We start from the raw sequence: 4,813 nt of genomic DNA on the forward strand, positions 1-4,813 counted from the left end.
TACGACAACCCTTTTTCAAGGAATTCACATACTAAATAGTTTGCTTAATCTGCAAATCATGGAATTTCACTATAATCTATTTTCAATAGATATTCATCAGAAAAGTTATCTTGTATAGTCGATTCATTAAAACTTCTAATTCGGGATTTTCAAGACGAGAAAGATGATCAGCGGCGTGATTTTCTGCTCCCTTTTTTGTCTCGGATCTCAATATCGAACTCTTGTAAGAGTAAGATCTAACGGATTAATCGTGGTTTGGCATCTTGTTTCGAAAATAGGTATTTAAGAGCAGAATGGTCGGTATAGACCACCGTTTTTGCTAGAACGAGATATGAACGAAATTTTTCAAAAGCAAAGACAATAGCAAGTAGTTCTTTTTCAGTAGTTGTGTAATTCGTTTGTGCTCCTTATAATGTCTTACTAGCGTAATAGATAGGTTGTAATCGCTTTTCAAACCTTTGTCCTAAAACGGCTCCCATTGCAAAATCACTTGCATCGCACATAAGTTCAAATCGTAGATTCCAATTTGGAGTTATCATGATCGGCGCATTAGTGAGTTTTTCTTTAAGAATATTAAAAGATTTGATGCATTCATCTGAAAAAATTAATGGGGCATCCTTTTCTAGGAGTTTATTCATAGGAGTGGCAATTTTAGAAAAATCTTTTATGAAACGTCGGTAAAAACCGGCATGCCCTAGAAAACTCCTAACTCCTCTAATATTGGTAGGATGTGGAAGTTTAGCAATTACAACTACTTTAGCTCTATCCACTTCAATTCCTTCCTTTGAAATTTTATGACCAAGAACGATGTCTTCTTTAACCATAAATGGCATTTCTCCCAATTAAGTATTAGATTTGATTGTTCGCATCTAATAAGCATTCGTTCAAGATTAACTAGACATGATTCAAATGTATCACCGAAGACTGAAAAGTCATCCATGAAAACTTCCATGCATTCTTCTATCATGTCGTGAAAAATCGCCATCATGCACCTTTGAAAGGTTGCAGGGGCGTTGCATAGTCCAAATGGCATGCGTTTGTAAGCAAAAGTACCATAAGGGCATGTGAATGTAGTTTTCTCTTGGTCCTCGGGTGCGATTGGAATTTGAAAGTATCCGGAGAAACCGTCAAGAAAACAATAGTAACTGTTCCCAGCTAATCTTTCTAACATTTGATCAATGAAAGGTAAGGGAAAGTGATCTTTTCTGGTGGCGTCATTTAATTTTCTATAATCAATACAAACTCTCCATCCTGTTACAGTCCTAGTAGGAATAAGCTCATTTTTTTCATTTGTAATGACAGTCATGCCACCCTTCTTAGGTACGCATTGAACTGGGCTTACCCATGGACTATCAGAGATTGGATAAATTAAACCTGCATCTAGCAGTTTAATAATTTCTTTCGTAATAACATCTTGCATATTAGGATTTAGTCTTCATTGGCGTTGCACATAGGTTTTATTACCTTCTTCCATAAGGATTTTATGTGTGCAATACAAAGGACTTATGCCTTTAATGTCATGAATCTTCCATGCAATAGCTGGTTTATGAGCTTTGAGCACAGAAATGAATCGAGATTTTTCATTTTTCGTAAGAGAAGACGATATTATTACAGGTAATTCAGATTCACCATGTAAATAAGCGTATTCCAAATGGTTTGGAAGTGGTTTTAACTCTAATATCGGTGGTTCTTCTATCGATGATTTGTATCGATTGTCTTCCTCTTTTAGCATTTGAAGTTCTTCTGTTGTTGGTTCGTATTCATTAGCCATGAGTGCGGCTAACATTTCAGTTTCATCAGTTGGTTCAGTCCCTTCTCCTAAAGAACATTCTCCTGTTCCTTGTAATTCTGGAAATTCTTGTAACAATTCTGTATGTGAATCTATAGTTTGAATATAATAACATGTATCATCTGCAGATTGTGGTTGTTGCATGGCTCTATCAACAGAAAAGGTAACACTCTCATCCTCTATACTTAGGGTTAGTTTCTTACCAAACGTCTATTATTGCTTTAGCCGTGTTTAAGAATGGTCTTCCTAATATGAGAGGAACTCGAGAATCTTCTTCCATGTCCAGAATAACAAAATCTACTGGAAATAATAAAGTACCAACTTTAACTAGCATATTCTCCATTATTCATCTAGGATATTTTACTGATCGATCGGCTAGTTGTATGCTTATTCGTGTTGGTTTCAATTCTCCAAGGTCTAGTTTAGCATATAATGAATACGGCATTAAATTTATACTAGCACCTAAGTCTGCCAATGCTTCTATTGAACTTAGACTACCCAGAAAACATGGAATTGTGAAACTTCCTGGATCTGAGAGTTTTTCTGGTAGCTTATTCAATAGCACTGTAGAACAATTAGCATTCATTGTAATAGCCGAGAGTTCTTCCATTTTCTTTCTATTTGTGATTAGATCTTTCAAGAATTTGGCATACCTAGGCATTCCTGAAATCACATCAATGAAAGGAAGATTGACATTTATTTGTTTAAACATATCCAAGAATTTAGATTGCTCGGCTTCAAGTCTTTCTTTTCTCATTTTACTCGGGTAAGGAAGTGGTGGTTGGTATGGTTTAACATAAGGTTTAGCCTTAACTGTGTTATCTTCACTAACCTTTTCAACTACCGGTTCTGATTCCTTCTCTTGTTCAGGATGTGGTGCATGTGGAGTGGAAATAGAGTTATCAGAATTTACAGGAATTTCAGGTGGTTTAAGTGTAATACCACTTCTTGTGGTAATGGCTTTAGCTGTTTCATTCCAGGGGTTAGCATTTGTATCGCTGGGTAGACTCCCCGGTTTTCTTTCACCTATTAACCTTGCTAGGTTACTCACTTCTTGTTCTAGATTTTGAATAGAAGCTTGTTGATTTCTAAATGCTTGAGCATTTTGTTCATTAGTTTGTTTCTGAGATGTGAAAAATTGCGTATGAGATTCAACTAGCTTCGACATCATATCTTCTAAATTTGGCTTTTTATCATCGATTTGTGGTGGTTTATTTGGAAAAATAGGTCTTTGCTGATTGTAAGTATTACTGGATACTTGCTGATTGCTAGGACCTTGTTGATTGTTGTATGGAACATTTCGGTTATAATTATTCTGATAATTATTTCCAGGCCTTTGGTTCATGTATGAAATATTCTCTCGTTGTTCCATTGTTTGTTCAATACTGAGATAATATTTTGTCAAATGTGGTCCTCCACACTGTTCACAACTAATTCGTATTGCGTGAATATCCTTAGTCATCTTTTCCATTCGTCTCTCGAAAGCATCTAACTTTGCGGAAATGGAATCAAAGTCATGGCTAGAGTCGGCTCTAGCCGCTTTAGATGATCTAATGATATCTTTTTCTTGATGCCACTCATGTGAGTGGGAAGCAATGTTATCAATAATTTTGTAAGCTTCGGTTGCGGTTTTCTTCATAATGGAACCACCAGCTGCTATGTCGATGTCTTTTCGTGTAGTAATATCGCATCCTTGATAGAATATTTGTACTATTTGATAAGTGTCTAAACCATGTTGAGGACATCCTCTCAACAATTTTCCAAATCTTGTCCATGCCTCATATAAAGTTTCATTTGGCTTTTGTGTGAACGTAACAATTTCTCCTTGAAGTCTCATGGCTTTAGATGCCGGAAAGAATTGTTTAAGAAAATTTTCAACTAAGACATCCCATGTATAAATTGCCCCTTCAGGTAACGATTCTAACCAATCTTTGGCTTCTCCCTTTAAAGTCCAGGGAAATAACATGAGATATATCTGTTCATCCTCCACTTCTCGGATTTTAAATAGAGTACAGATCCTATTAAAGGTTCGAAGATGTTCGTTTAGATCTTCCTTCGACGCACCACTAAATTGGCATTGATTAGTTACCATGTGTAGGATTTGTCCTTTGATTTCATAATCTGGTGCGTTAATGTCTGGTTGAGTAATTGCATGATCTTGGCTAGTGCGTTTAGCCCTTATTCGGTCTTCCATACTTAGAGGTTCCAGATTTTCCATGATTGAATTTATTGAATTTGAATCACTAGAGGATTCTGACTTAATGGTTTCTTCCTCGACAATCTCTGGATGAATGATTTGTGGTTCAAGATGAATGATTAGTGGTTCAGGATCTCTGAATTGTCCCTGAATATCCTCCGGATTCTCAATTGTGAGGTCGGGTTCAAAAAATGGATTATCGGAAATTTGAATTGGAATACTTGGTCGACTAGATGACGATTCTAAAGAAAAATCAACGGCGACAATGTTAGCTAAATGTCTTGATCGGGTTACAGGTGGTGAAGGTATGAAAGGTGGTGAACGTTTTGCTCGGTGTATTCACTGAATATCCTATTAGTTATAAAAGATAAAAATTATATAAGTTATCAAATTAATAGACTTTTCTGATTTTGCCCACGTTTCGAAAAGCCAAAAGATGCAGCAGGTAGCCAGGACCCTTTAAATCGGAAGCCCACAACTCGCCACTAACAAATCCAACTATTACTACAAACCAGAAAATTTTGGATGTCTATCAATTTAACCACTTAAAATAATTTTTCGTCGAAGTTTAAAGAAGACAAAGAAAATTCTATGTCCTAAAAACTAGAGCGTCGAGAAAAAAGAAAAAAAAAAGAATGCGTCGAAAAACGTCGAAAAATAAAAGGTCAAAAAATAATAATAAGAAAGTAAAGCGTCGAAACTCAAAAGTCTAAAAACTAAATATTAAAAGTTGCGTCTAAAGGTATTAAAGCTTAAAAGGAATTCTATATCAAAATGGCAATAACTTAATTAGGCATAAAAATCTATTAAATACTAAAGCGATAAGC

At 35.6% G+C, this 4,813-nt stretch overlaps 1 non-coding gene across 1 annotated transcript; it reads left to right on the forward strand.

Annotated features, from left to right (window-relative positions):
- The first annotated feature begins 3,516 nt into the window (after positions 1–3,516).
- On the forward strand, positions 3,517–3,623 carry LOC139845813 (small nucleolar RNA R71). The gene has a single exon (XR_011758569.1). It is a non-coding gene; the product is annotated as a small nucleolar RNA R71 (small nucleolar RNA).
- Positions 3,624–4,813: the final 1,190 nt, after the last annotated feature.

The sequence above is a fragment of the Rutidosis leptorrhynchoides genome, chromosome 4, assembly GCF_046630445.1.
Source record: "Rutidosis leptorrhynchoides isolate AG116_Rl617_1_P2 chromosome 4, CSIRO_AGI_Rlap_v1, whole genome shotgun sequence".
NCBI lineage: Eukaryota > Viridiplantae > Streptophyta > Magnoliopsida > Asterales > Asteraceae > Rutidosis > Rutidosis leptorrhynchoides.